At 40.7% G+C, this 15,627-nt stretch overlaps 1 protein-coding gene across 2 annotated transcripts in view; it reads right to left on the bottom strand.

Moving 5' to 3' along the window:
* COASY (Coenzyme A synthase) overlaps positions 1 to 15,627 on the bottom strand; it is a 115,620-nt gene that overhangs the window by 77,449 nt on the left and 22,544 nt on the right. The gene's annotated exons all lie outside the window — the stretch shown is intronic.

Genomic DNA, 15,627 nt, shown 5'->3' with positions numbered 1-15,627 from the left:
TAATTTCATCAGTCCATTAAGGGTGTCAGGCATCTCTAATCGGGACAGTTCATCTTTTAGCGATTCAGATAGACCCAATCTGAATTGGTTCTTTAAACTGATCTCGTTCCATTGGGAGTCGTCTATCCACATTTGGAACTCTGTGATATATTCCTCGATGTTCCTTTTCCCCTGCTTCATAGATCTTAATTTTGTTTCAGCAGTTATTTGAGTGTGGGAATCCTCATACAAAGCAGTCATTGCTAGAAAAAATTCTTCTAGTGAATCTATAATGGGATGTTCACTCTCAAAGAACCTATTGGCCCAGGAGCGAGGCTCCCCCTGTAGGAAAGAGATAGTGGTGCACACCTTGATCCTTTCACTGTGATAAGTTTTGGGCCTGAGAGAAAAACAGAATTTATGTTTACCTGATAAATTTCTTTCTCCAATGGTGTGTCTGGTCCACGGCTTCATCCTTACTTGTGGGATATTCTCTTCCCCTACAGGAAATGGCAAAGAGAGCACACAGCAAGAGCTGTCCATATAGCCCCCCCTCTGGCTCCGCCCCCCAGTCATTCGACCGACGGTTAGGAGAAAAAGGAGAAACTATAGGGTGCCGTGGTGACTGTAGTGTATAAAGAAAGAAATTTTTCAAACCTGATTAAAAACCAGGGCGGGCCGTGGACCGGACACACCGTTGGAGAAAGAAATTTATCAGGTAAACATAAATTCTGTTTTCTCCAACATTGGTGTGTCCGGTCCACGGCTTCATCCTTACTTGTGGGAACCAATACCAAAGCTTTAGGACACGGATGAAGGGAGGGAGCAAACCAGGTTACCTAAACGGAAGGCACCACGGCTTGCAAAACCTTTCTCCCAAAAATAGCCTCCGAAGAAGCATAAGTATCGAATTTGTAAAATTTGGCAAAAGTGTGCAGAGAAGACCAAGTCGCTGCCTTACATATCTGATCAACAGAAGCCTCGTTCTTGAAGGCCCATGTGGAAGCCACAGCTCTAGTAGAATGAGCTGTAATTCATTCAGGAGGCTGCCGTCCGGCAGTCTCATAAGCCAATCGGATGATGCTTTTCAGCCAAAAAGAAAGAGAGGTAGCAGTAGCTTTCTGCCCTCTCCTCTTACCAGAATACACAACAAACAAGGATGATGTCTGACTGAAATCCTTTGTTGCTTCTAAATAGAACTTTAAAGCACGAACCACATCTAGATTGTGTAACAAACGTTCCTTCTTTAAAACTGGATTCGGACACAGAGAAGGAACAACAATTTCCTGGTTAATATTCCTGTTGGAAACGACCTTTGGAAGAAAACCAGGCTTGGTACGTAAAACTACCTTATCTGTATGGAAAATCAGATAGGGAGAAGAACACTGCAAAGCAGACAATTCAGAAACTCTTCTAGCAGAAGAAATAGCAACCAAAAACAGAACTTTCCAAGATAGTAACTTAATATCTATGGAATGCATGGGTTCAAAAGGAACCCCCTGAAGAACTGAAAGAACCAAGTTTAAACTCCATGGAGGAGTCATAGGTCTATAGACAGGCTTGATCCTGACTAACGCCTGTACAAACGCCTGTATATCTGGCACGGCTGCCAGACGTTTGTGCAACAAAACCGACATAGCAGATATCTGTCCTTTTAGAGAACTAGCTGACAAACCTTTATCCAAGCCCTCTTGGAGAAAGGAAAGTATCCTTGGAATTTTAATTTTACTCCAAGAGTATCCCTTGGATCTGCACCAACAGATATATTTTTGCCATATCTTATGGTAAATTTTCCTAGTCACAGGCTTTCTGGCCTGAACTAGAGTATCTATAACCGAGTCAGAAAATCCACGCTTAGATAGAATCAAGCGTTCAATTTCCAAGCAGTCAATTGGAGAGAGACTAGATTTGGATGTTCGAATGGACCTTGTACTAGAAGATCCTGCCTCAAAGGTAGCTTCCATGGTGGAGCCGATGACATATTCACCAGGTCTGCATACCAAGTCCTGCGTGGCCACGCAGGAGCTATTAGAATCACCGAGGCCTGCTCCTGTTTGATCCTGGCTACAAGCCTGTGAAGGAGAGGAAACGGTGGAAACACATAAGCTAGGTTGAACGACCAAGGCGCTACTAATGCATCCACCAGTGCCGCCTTGGGGTCCCTGGATCTGGATCCGTATTGAGGAACCTTGGCGTTCTGGCGAGACGCCATCAGATCCATATCCGGAATGCCCCATAGTTGAGTTAACTGGGCAAAAACCTCCGGGTGGAGTTCCCACTCCCCCGGATGAAAAGTCTGACGACTCAAATAATCCGCCTCCCAGTTGTCCACTCCTGGGATGTGAATCGCAGATAGGTGGCAGGAGTGATCCTCCGCCCATTTGATGATCTTGGATACCTCTCTCATCACTAAGGAACTCTTTGTTCCCCCCTGATGATTGATGTACGCTACAGTCGTCATGTTGTCCGACTGGAACCTTATGAATTTGGCCTTTGCTAGGTGAGGCCAAGCCAGGAGTGCATTGAATATCGCTCTCAGTTCTAAAATGTTTATCGGAAGAAGAGACTCTTCTCGAGACCATAGACCTTGAGCTTTCAGAGAGTCCCAGACCGCGCCCCAGCCTAAGAGACTGGCGTCGGTCCACTCTGGTCTGCGGAAACTCATTCCCTGAGACAGGTGATCGTGAGACAACCACCAGCGGAGAGAATCCCTGGTTACCTGGTCTACTTGAATCTGGGGAGACAAGTCTGCATAGTCCCCATTCCACTGATTGAGCATGCACAGTTGTAATGGTCTTAGATGAATTCGAGCAAAAGGAACTATGTCCATTGCTGCAACCATTAATCCTACTACTTCCATGCACTGAGCTATGGAAGGTTGAAGAATAGAGTGAAGAACTTGACAAACGTTCAGAAGCTTCAACTTTCTGACTTCTGTCAGGAAGATCTTCATTTCTATAGAATCTATTATTGTTCCCAAAAAGGGAACTCTTGTTGACGGGGACACGGAACTCTTTTCTACGTTCACCTTCCACCCGTGAGATCTGAGGAAGGCTAGAACAATGTCTGTATGAGCCTTTGCTTTGGGAAGAGACGACGCCTGGATTAGAATGTCGTCTAGATAAGGTGCTACAGCAATGCCCCTTGGTCTTAATACCGCTAGAAGGGACCCTAGCACCTTTGTGAAAATTCTGGGAGCAGTGGCTAGACCGAATGGAAGGGCCACAAACTGGTAAGGTTTGTCCAGGAAGGCGAACCTCAGGAACTGATGATGATCTTTGTGGATAGGAATATGCAGGTACGCATCCTTTAAGTCCACGGTAGTCATATATTGACCCTCCTGGATTGTTGGTAAAATCGTCCGAATAGTTTCCATTTTGAATGATGGAACTCTGAGGAATTTGTTTAGAATTTTTAAATCCAGAATTGGCCTGAAAGTTCCTTCTTTTTTGGGAACTACGAACAGGTTTGAGTAAAAACCCAGACCTTGTTCCGCTGTTGGAACTGGGTGTATCATCTCCTACGCAATGTAGGAATGCCTGTCTCTTTATCAGGTCTGAAGATAAGCGAGACATGTGGAACCTTCCCCGTGGAAGAAGTTCCTTGAACTCTAGAAGATACCCCTGAGAGACTATTTCTAGTGCCCAGGGATCCGGAACATCTCTTGCCCAAGCCTGAGCAAAGAGAGAGAGTCTGCCCCCTACTAGATCCGGTCCCGGATCAGGGGCTACCCCTTCATGCTGTCTTGGTAGCAGCAGCAGGCTTTTTGGCCTGTTTACCCTTGTTCCAGCCTTGCCATGGTTTCCATGCTGGTTTAGGCTGGGAAGAGTTGCCTTCTTGTCTGGAGGCCGCAGAGTTAAGATTCGGTCCGTTCCTGAAATTGCGAAAGGAACGAAAATTAGATTTGTTCTTAGCCTTGAAAGGCCTATCCTGTGGGAGGGCATGTCCCTTTCCACCAGTAATGTCTGAAATAATCTCTTTCAATTCCGGCCCGAAAAGGGTCTTACCCTTGAAAGGAATATTAAGCAATTTATTCTTGGACGACACATCCGCCGACCAGGATTTTAGCCAAAGCGCTCTGCGCGCCACTATTGCAAAACCTGAATTTTTCACCGCTAACTTAGCCAATTGGAAAGCGGCATCCAAAACAAAGGAATTAGCCAACTTTAGTGCGTGAATTCTGTCCATGACTTCATCATATGGAGTCTCTTTTTGAAGCAAATTTTCTAGTTCCTCGAACCAAAAATACGCTGCCGTGGTGACAGGAATAATGCACGAAATTGGTTGGAGAAGGAAACCTTGCTGAACAAATATCTTTTTTAGCAATCCTTCCAATTTTTTATCCATAGGATCTTTAAAAGCGCAACTGTCCTCAATAGGAATAGTTGTGCGCTTAGCTAACGTTGACACTGCCCCCTCAACCTTAGGGACCGTTTGCCATGCGTCCCTTCTGGGGTCAACAATGGGGAACATTTTCTTGAATATAGGAGGTGGGACAAAAGGTATACCTGGCTTTTCCCACTCCTTAGTCACTATGTCCGCCACCCGCTTGGGTATCGGAAAGGCATCAGCGTGCACTGGGACCTCTAAGAATTTGTCCATCTTGCACAATTTCTCTGGAATTACCAAAGAATCACAGTCATCAAGAGTAGTTAGGACCTCCTTAAGCAGGGCGCGGAGATGTTCTAACTTAAATTTAAATGTTACAATATCAGTGTCTGCCTGCTGAGAAACTTTTCCTGAATCAGAAATTTCACCCTCAGACAGCCCCTCCCTCACAGCCAATTCAGATTGATGTGAGGGTATAACTGATAAATTGTCCTCAGCGTCAACCTGCTCATCTACTGTATTTAAAACTGAGCAATCATGCTTTCTAGGGTAGGATGGCAGTTTGGATAATAGATTTGCTATAGAATTATCCATTACTGCAGTTGATTGCTGCATAGTAACTAGCATTGGCGCTCTAGATGAACTAGGTATCGCCTGCGCGGGCAAAACTGGTGTTGACACAGAAGGAGCGGATGATGAACTATCCCCGCTACCTTCATTAGAAGAATCATCTTGGGCAATCTTATTAAATGTGACAGTACTGTCCTTACTTTGTTTGGACGCTATGACACAATTTGCGCATACATTAATAGGGGGAACCACCTTGGCTTCCATACACACAGAACATAAGCCATCTGAAGGTATAGACATGTTAGACAGAAATTGGCAGGCTAATAATGCAATAAAAGCGTTTTTAAAGAAAAGTGTTACTGTCCCTTTAAATAATAAACAAGCACACTTTATTTCTGATATTTTGAAAAACTATGAAGGCAATGTCCGATTTTAACAAAATTTGCACCTCAGAGTCCTAATGCCTTGAAAGTATTGCACACCAAGTTTCAAGACTTTAACCCTTAAAATGAGCAAACCGGAGCTATTTGTTTAATTCAACAATTTTAGTACACCACAATCACTGCCACAGCCTTGCTGCGGCTTTTTACCTTCCCTGAGCGTTATTCAGCACCGAAATAAACCTTCCTGAGTCCGTTTTAGAATGCCACAGGACCCCTCACATGAAGCTGCATGCACTGCCATGGAAGTAAACTGCGCAATTGAGGCGCGAAAACGGGGCCTCCTTCCTCTGCATACCAGAGTGAAGGGGCCTGTCTGACTGAAATAGTAGTCTAACTAAATGCCAGGTGAATAAAAACGTTCCCAAAAGTGCTTTTAATTTCACAAAACACTCTAAATGCCATCTAAATATGATTTAGCCCACAATAGTGTCAACCAGTATAGAGCCCATTTGTAAGCCTTAATCTGTTATGAGTCTAAGAAAATGGCTTACTTACCCCTTAAGGGAAAAACTGACAGTCTTCTAGCATTAACATGTCTTGTTAGAAATATGACTGATCATACCTGAGGCAGATAAGCCTGCAAACTGTTCCCCCCAACTGAAGTTCTCTGGGCTCAACAGTCCTGCGTGGGAACAGCAATTGATTTTAGTTACTGCTGCTAAAATCATACTCCTCTTTTAAAAGAAATCTTCATCACTTTCTGTTGTAGAGTAAATAGTACAAACCGGCACTATTTTAAAATAACAAACTCTTGATAGAAGAAATAAAACTACAACTAACACCACATACTCTTTACCATCCCTGTGGAGATGCTACTTGTTCAGAGCGGCAAAGAGAATGACTGGGGGGCGGAGCCAGAGGGGGGGGCTATATGGACAGCTCTTGCTGTGTGCTCTCTTTGCCATTTCCTGTAGGGGAAGAGAATATCCCACAAGTAAGGATGAAGCCGTGGACCGGACACACCAATGTTGGAGAAAGAGCAGTTTACATGCACTTTTGAAATCCCTGAATTTGCTACGCTTGCCCGAGAAGGGTTGTGGGTATTGAATGTGAGGTTCAGGGATTTCTGCTTCTTTCCCTGGCATACAATCTTTTATTAGGGTTTTGAGAGCTTTATTTTCCGTTTGTACCTCTGTTAAGGCTCTGGCAAGGTATTCTAATTTTTGATGAATATTAGAAAATTCATTTTTTATTTCATTAGGATCCATGATCAAAAATAATTTCAGATATAACTTTTTTAAGGCCTGAAAATTCTGTGATATACAGTCTCACTTCAAATAAGTAAATCAATAGTATTTAGAAAATAATGGTAATGTTGCTCTATTCTTGTTAACAGCAAGTAAAAACAACTTATTTTACTGACATGCACAAGGTGAGCATTTACTTTTGTAATTGATTCTATAGTATGGTAGTACTCATATGAAAAGGTGGAAAATATCGTTATAATTGTGAAACAATATTAGACTCAGAGTTATATGTAAATATGAGCAAAAGAATGATGTTGCAAAACTGAGATAATTCCTTGATATTCAGGATAAGAAATATGTTTTTCATAAATATAATCCGGTATAAAAGTTCAATATAATTTCCTCAAGGTTCACGCACTCACACAAACATACTAAAATATATACACAGTTCCAGCATACACACGATATTGCCCAGCAAGGAGGAGGTTAAATCAGGGAAAATACACCTCAGATAGAGAGACAAACGTAACTTGATAAATTGTGTAGTTTATCTTATTATTATGCTACGATACCCAAAGTAGCGTGGAGAGCGGATCCTGATTCCCCCAAGGGTGTTAGTGTGGCGTGGAGAGCGGTGATACCACCTAGGAGAGAGCTTGACCGGAGATTGAGCTAGTAGCAGCGTTCCGGTAGCAGCTTGTGTGAGCGTGACTTCGGATCGCGTATGGAAGGAGTTCCGGTAGGCGTAGGAATCGAAGTAGGAATTGCAGTCCAGGTGCAATTAGGGAAGTAGTGCAGCAACTTAGCCACAAGAGCAGCATGGCATAGAGTAGGATAGGACCTGAAAAGAGATTACTAAGTTAAATTGTTCAGAGAAGAACAAACTGTGAGAATCCACTTTAATTTTCAGGCCCTGAGTGATGGGAAAGCACTTCCTTAAATAGGGAGAAAGTGCTGATAGCTAGTTGTTCTTAAAGGGATATCACAAAACATCAGGAACTGATAGTGATCCCTGTGGATGTGAATGTGCAGGTATGCATCCTTGAGATCTATTGTAGTCATAAATTGGCCCTGTTGTATTAAGGACAATATTGTGTGAATGGTTTCCATCTTGAAAGTGGGAACTCTGACAAACATGTTTAACGTCTTTAGGTCTAAGACAGGTCTGTAGGTCCCTTCCTTCTTTGGGACAATAAACAAATTGGAGTTAAACCCTTGACCCTGTTGAGGTATAGGTACTGGAATAATTACCCCATATCCTTTAATTCCAGAACACACTGTAGAAAGGCCTTTGACTGAAGTCATGGAAACATGAGAAAAAAGGAATCACCCTCGAGGAGGTCTGGACTTGAAGCCTATCCGATAACCCTGAGAAATTATGTTTCGAACCCAGGGGTCCTGGACTGACCTGCACCAGGCCTCCTTAAAGAAACTCAGTCTGCCCCCTAACAGAACAGATTCTGGTTCTTGGGCCGCACCTTCTTTCTGATTTAGTGGTGGTGTTGGACTTTTTAGATTGCTTGGACTTTGACCACAAAGAACCAGGCTTCCAGGCTTACTTGGAAGGCTCATGTTTCTGAGAAGAGGACGTCTGATATCCTGAGTAGCGAAACGATTTCCTCTTATTTTTTATCCTAAGGAACAAAAGCTCCTTTCCCACCAATGCCTGTCTTAATAATGGAGTCCAATTCTGAACTGAATAGAATCTTGGAAGGAAAAAGTAATCACTCTATTTTTAGAGATCCTGTACGCTGACCAAGATTTTAACCATAAGGATCTCCGTGCCAGCACTGCCATAGACATATTTTTGACATTGATCTTAATAATGTCCATTACTGCATCACACATGAATGCTTGACCCATTTTAAGTGCTTTAATTCAGTTCTGTAAATCCTAAACAGATGAATTGTCCACCACCATTTTGGCTAGAGAATCACACCATAGTGTTCCTGCTGCAGCCACACAGGTGAGAGAAACAGCAGGTCCAAGTAAAAGGCCTGTTTAAAGAAAGAGGTTTCCTTAAGTGGTTGAAGGGAAAGTTTTTGCACATTAACCTCATGAGACTGAGATAAATCCCTGGATGTGCTCTTACGCTTATCTGGTTTGGGGATTGCCGCCAAATAATCTGTCACAATTTTATACATGCTACTTTTAAATTCAGGAGTAGAATCAGTATAGTCCCCCTGAGTGACAAGTATTGGGCAAACTTCGCTTTGAGAAGTGGAAGGTTGTGTTTCCATACAAAATGTAAGGTACACAATTCTCACAGATTTGGTAGACCTGGCATACTGGAACAGATTTGCAAAATAAAGATATATATGTAGCTAGGGATATCAGAAACTGACTCCTCTAAAGAAATATCAGTGGGGACAGAAACAGTTTGTTCCATATTTGCACTTATATAACAATATACAATGACACCTTATATAATAAATAGTACAAAGAAAACCTTGTAGAGAGCACCCCTCAGACACTTGTACAATCTCCCAATGTAATAAGTTTAACAAGCCCTAAAGCACCACCCTGGCAGTTCCTGTATGGTACTCACCCCCTTCTTGGGACTGGCAGGCACTGAAAATCTGGTTAGAATCTGTAAAAGATCAGCCCCCAACTGTTGCAGGTGAAATCACAGAGGCTCCAGATAGGTGAGAAAAAAAGCCTGGGTACAAAAATGGGGCGGGGCTACAGCTGGGAGTAAAGCCAGTGACTTGGCCATATAAAAAAAAAAAAAACACTGTTTAAAGTAAAATAAAGTGCACCAACCATAATAATCATATAAACCCTGATAAAATATGTTCCCCAGCCTAACTGGAGCCTGCACTATAGAATTCCATCATGAATTAAGCTATTGATGGTTCTCTTAAAGGGCTATACACATAATTTTGTAAAGTGCTCAAAAAATTATCCTAAAAGCTGCCAGAGGGTTAAAATGGTCAAAGGCTTCCCTGATAGTGTTGCCAATGCTAGTAGAACTATTAGGGACATTATATGGAGAAAAAAATAGTGTCATGAGGGGCACAGGTTAAGTCCCCTGGCTATGCTGTACCTGTTTCAGAGTAACTACAAATATCCTCTGGGCTGTGTCTGTGCTATTTAAAGGCACTTACATACTCAGCACCCCTCCACTGTCTTACCAGGCATATCATCTATGTCAATGCAGGTATTGAGTACTGCAGAGGATTGAAGTAGGAAATACGAGAGTCCCTCAAGGGGAGGCAAGGGACAAGTCCCCGCGACACCTGAGGGTAGTTGTGGCTTAAGTCGAATTAGGGAAATGCTGTGAAAATACCATGTGTATTCTTGTGTCCCTGTTTCATTCAGCTGCAGTATATAGTCTTTTCTGTCTTCTTTGTAAATGATACTCCCCAGGTTCTCTGGGTCTCACATAGGTCGGAGCTCCCAATTTGTATTCCATAAGCAAGTAGCTAGAACAACCACTATTCTCAACCATCTCTTAGTAGGCCAAGAACAAAAACTGAAGAGAGATGGGAACATTTTTTTAAATCTCTTAAATGGGTTCTTGACCTACTCCTAGTGGCGGGAAATATATCCCATATGTTATGGAAGACTATGGACCATCAACATTTTACAAAGAAATGGAAATGAGCTTTGCATTAATCTTTTTAAAGAGGATGAAGTTTTGTTGGCATTATCACAAATAATCTTAAAAAAGTCTGTGGGTCCTGATAATATTCATCCAAGGGTTTTAAAGGAACTTTGATCTGTGATAGCTGCCCCATTAACTGATCTGTATAATCAGTCACTATTGACAGGCGTTGTTCCAGATGATTGAAGAATAGCAAATGTAGTGCCTCTTCATAAAAAGGGCAGTAGGTAGGAATTGGGTAAATACAGGCTAGTTAGTTTAACTACAGTAGTAGAGAAATTAATGGAAAGTCTCTTAAAAGAAAGAATTTTGACTTACATAAAGATAAACAATTTAGGAGGATCAAAATCAGCAAGGTTTTACTTCAGGTAGATCATGCCAGACTAATCTAATTGACTTATTTGATTATGCAACAAAAGTATTAGACAAGGGTGGAGCAGTTCTAGATTTCAGCATAGCATTTGACACCGTCCCACACAACAAACTAATTCCCAAACTGGATCTCCTTGATCTAGACTCAAAAATTGTGAACCAGGTAAAATGCTGGTTTAAGGACAGAAAACAGAGTGTCTTAGTAAATGGTGTGCATTTAGCTGAGGGAAGAGTTTCTATTGGTGTTTCTCAGGATGAGATGAGGCCTAACTAATGACCACTTTACAGGTCATTAGTTAGGCCTCATCTTGAGTATTGTGTGCAGTTCTAGAGGAAATATCTCCTGAAGGATATAAACAAACTAGAATCTGTACAAAGAAAGTCTACTAAAATGGTTAATGGGCTAAAAAAATAAGACTTACCAGGAGAGGCTCAATGACTAAAGGACCATTAAATACAGTAGATTTGCAAAACTTCAAATGTCTAGTAGATTTTTTTAATGACACATTTTAAATGTATGTTTATTTCCACTCCCCCTGTATCATGTGACAGTCATCAGCCAATCACAAATGCATATATGTATATTCGGTGAATTCTTGCACATGTGCTGGTGACTCAAAAAGTGTAAATATAAAAACATTGTGAACATTTTTGTTAATGGAAGTAAATTGGAAATGTGTTTAAAATGTCATGCTCTATTTACAGTAAATCATGAAAGTTTAATTTTGATTTGAGTGTCTCTTTAAACATGTATAGCTTAGAGGAGAAGGGAAAGAGGTGATATAATAATTACTTTCAAGTATATTAAGGGACTTAGTAAAGATGAGGCTGTGAAAAAATATATATTTTTTTTTTTAAAGGACAAGGGGTCCTTAAAATTTAAACTTCTACAAGAGGTAGTAATAACAAAATCTGTGGGGAACTTTAAAGGGACATTATACACTAGATTTTTCTTTACATAAATGTTTTGTAGATGATCCGTTTATATAGCCCATCTGGGAGTGTTTTTGTAAAAATGTATAGTTTTGCTTATTTTTAAATAACATTCAGCTAGATTACAAGTTTTGCGTTATGAGTGAAAAAGCATCGCTATGCGTTATAACGCTGCTTTTTCCCTAACGCTGCTATTACAAGTCTTGCAGGTATAGGTGTACCGCACACCTTTTTTGGCCGTTACGCAACGTCAGTACCGCACTTTTAAAAAAGTCCTTTTTCAATGGGACTCCCATAGCGCCGGTATTACGAGTTTGCCTGGGAGGCCAAAAAGTGAGCGGTATACCCTATACTGACAAGATTCGTACTGCCATCTAAAATCAGTAGTTATGAGTTTTACATTACAAATCTGTAGCATAAAACTCATAACTAAACTGCTACAAAGTACACTAAACACCCATAAACTACCTATTAACCCCTAAACTGAGGCCCTCCCGCATCGCGAACACTAAAATAAAATTATTAACCCCATAATCTGCCTCTCCGTACATCGCAGCCACTAATTTTTTTTTATTAACCCCTATTCTGCCGCTCCCCGACATCGTCGCCACTATAATAAACCTATTAAAACTAAAATAAAATTATTAACCCCTAATCTGACGTCCGCCCACACCGCCGCTATAATAAACCTATTAATCACTAAACCGCAAGCCACCCACAACGAAATATACTAAAATAAATTATTAACCCCGAAACCTCTGACCTCCCACATCACTAACTCTACATAAATATATTAACCCCTAATCCTAACCCTAACGTAACCCTAAGAGTAACTTAAAGATGGCGTCCCTTACATTCCTATTGGATGAAAGATTTCTATCAGCCAATAGGAATTAAAGGGGAAAAAATCATATTGGCTGTTGCAATCAGCCAATAGGATTGAGCTTTCATCCTATTGGCTGATTGGAACAGCCAATAGAATGAGAGCTCAATCCTATTGGCTGATTGGATCAGCCAATAGGATGAAAGCTCAATCCTATTGGCTGATTGGATCAGCCAATAGGATGAAAGCTCAATCCTATTGGCTGACTGCAACAGGCAATTTGATTTTTTCCCCCTTTTAATTCCTATTGGCTGATAGAAATCTTTCAGCCAAAAGGAATGTAAGGGACGCCGTCGTTGATGACGTCACTTAAAGGGAACCTTCATTTTCCAGCAACGACCGTAAGAAGAGGATGCTCTGCGTCGGATGTCTTGAAGATTGACCCGCTCCGCGCCGGATGGATGAAGATAGAAGAAGCCGCCTGAATGAAGACTTCTGCCTGCTTGGATGAGGACTTCGCCGGGTGGATGAAGATCGAAGAGGCCGCATGGATGAAGACTTCTTTCCGCTTGGATGAGGATGGATGTCCGTACTTCGATAACTGTAAGTGGTTCGTCGGGGGTTAGTGTTAGTTTTTTTTTTTTTAAGGGTTTTGGGTGGGGTTTTTTTTAGGTTAGGGTTTTGAGCAATGTAAAAGAATCAAATGCCCTTTTCAGGGCAATGTTTAGCTTAGGTTTATTTAGATAGGTTTTTATTTTGGGGGGTTTGGTTGGGTGGGTGGTGGGTTTAACTGTTGGGGGTGTTTGTATTTTTTTACAGGTAAAATAGCTGATTTCTTTGGAGCAATGCCCAGCAAAAGGCCCTTTTAAGGGCCATTGGCAGTTTAGTGTAGACTAGGGTTTTTTATTTTGGTGGGGCTATTAGATTAGGAGTAATTTGTTTTTATTTTAGATAATGTGGTTTTTTTATTTTTTGTAATTTAGTGTTTATTTTTTTTGTAAGTTAGAAAATTGTATTTTAATAATTTAATTTATTTTATTGTAATGTTAGTTTTTAGTGTAAGGTAGCTTAGGTCTTATTTTACAGGTAACTTTATTTATTTTAACTAGGTAGTTAGTAAATAGTTAATTATTTACTAACTAGTCTACCGAGTTAAAATAAATACAAATCTTACCTGTGAAATAAAAATAAAACCTAAGATAGCTACAATATAACTATTAGTTATATTGTAGCTAGTTTAGGTTTTTTTTTACAGGTAAGTATGTATTTAGTTTTAAATAGGAATTATTTAGTTAATAATTGTAAGGTTTATTTAGATTTATTTTAATTATATTTAAGTTAGGGGGTGTTAGGGTTACGTTAGGGTTAGATTTAGGCTTACGTTAGGGTTAGAGGTTAGTAACTTTAGTATAGTGGTGGTGACAGATTAGGGATTAATAACTAATGTAGGTGGTGGCGATGTTAGGGGCAAATAACTGTATGTAGGTGGCGGCGATATTGGGGACGGCAGATTAGGGGTTAATAACTGTATGTAGGTGGCAGCGATATCGGGGACGGCAGATTAGGGGTTAATAACTAATGTAGGTGGCGGCGATGTTAGAGGCAGCAGATTAGGGGTTAATAACTGTATGTAGGTGACGGCGATATCGGGAACGGTAGATTAGGGGTTAATAACTAAATGTAGGTGGCGGCAATGTTAGGGGCAAATAACTGTATGTAGGTGACCGCGATATCGGGGACGGCAGATTAGGGGTTAATAACTGTATGTAGGTGGCGACGATATCGGGGCGGCAGATTAGGGGTTAATAACTGTAATGTAGGTGGCGGCGATGTTAGGGGCAGCAGATTAGGGGTGTTTAGTCTTGGGGTTTATTTTAGGCTTAAACTGTATTTTTCTTTTCCCATAGACATCAATAGGGCTGCGTTACGGAGCTTTTGTTTCCGCGATCGCAGGTGTTAGGCTTTTTTTGCCGGCTCTCCCCATTGATGTCTATGGGGAAATCGTGCACGTCAAAGCAGCGCTTGATTTTGGTGCAGTATGGAGCACAACTCAACCATATCGCCCGCGCAAGCCTGCTTTTTTAAAACCTGTAATAGCAGTCGAAATGTTGCAGTTGTTAATTTCCCTATAGCGCTCAAAACTTGTAATCTAGCTGATTGTGATTTTTAAGACTCCTAACCAAGCCCTAAAGTTTTAGATGTATACTGATGTCTACAGACTCTTGGTTGTGTAATGGGTCTTTTTATATGCAGGGGATTGTCTGCCCGTCCTGCTTTCCCAGCCCCTTTCAGTGTGTGTCCCAGCCTAACCTCATCAACAGAACTAAACTGGGAGTTTCTAAGTAAGTTTTTTAAAAGATTTTATACTGGATTTTTATAATCAGATTCAGTATCTGTGCATATTCTTCTTTATAGTAGTGTCTATTACATGCTGAAATATTGGGGAGACTTGCTGGGCCTATGGTTTTTATCTTCCGTCAAATCTATGTTTCTATATTAAAAAATCCTAATTTTTAATGCAAAAATAATGTGACAGTAAAACATATATGTCATAAAAGTATTTCCCTTATCTCACTGAGAATTTCTAAGTGCTCGTTTTGCAATAAAACAAGTTGTTTGCTTCTTTTTGCAACACTCTAATTGAACTCTGATTTTTGTTTTACTAAAGGAGCATTGTTTCATATCCCTTTAAAGGGACAGTTCACTTAAACATTTTCTCCCATTTAAATTCTTCCCAATAATTCATTTAACCTGCTGGAGTGTATAAATTGTTTACAAGTAGCTTCTTTACTCCTATTTTGGCCTTTGAAATAGCCGATTTAGCTTGTGGTATCCCAACCTATACTTAAAGTTTTGATACTGGAGTCTCAGCTAATAGCCTAAGTAAACACAGTCTGCCGAAGAAATGACACTCCCAGTGGGGTGGAGGATACTTAAAGGGATAGTCTACAATAGAATTTGTATTGTCTTAAAAGATACATAATCCCTTTATTACCTATTCTCCAGTTTTGCATAGCCAACACAGTTATACTAATACACTTTTTACTTCTGTGATTACCTTGTATCTAAGCATCCTTTGACAGCCCCCTGATCACAACTGTAACTATTTATTATCTTTTGACTTGCATTTAGTACTGTATTGTGCTAAATCTTAAATAACTCCCCGGGGGTGGACACAGTGTTATCTATAGGCCCACAAAACTCGGTCTCTTGTTGTGAAAAGCAATTAAAAAAACGTGACAAGAAGCGGCCTTCAAAGTCTTAGAAATTAGCTTATGAGTCTACCTAGGTTTAGTTTCAACTAAGAATACCAAGAGAACAAAGCAAAGTTGATGATAAAAGTAAATTGGAAAGTTGATTAAAATTACAAGTCCTATCTAACTA

The sequence above is a fragment of the Bombina bombina genome, chromosome 1 (assembly GCF_027579735.1).
Source record: "Bombina bombina isolate aBomBom1 chromosome 1, aBomBom1.pri, whole genome shotgun sequence".
In the NCBI taxonomy this organism is placed as follows: domain Eukaryota; kingdom Metazoa; phylum Chordata; class Amphibia; order Anura; family Bombinatoridae; genus Bombina; species Bombina bombina.
This window is presented reverse-complemented; position numbering and strand designations above follow the sequence as displayed.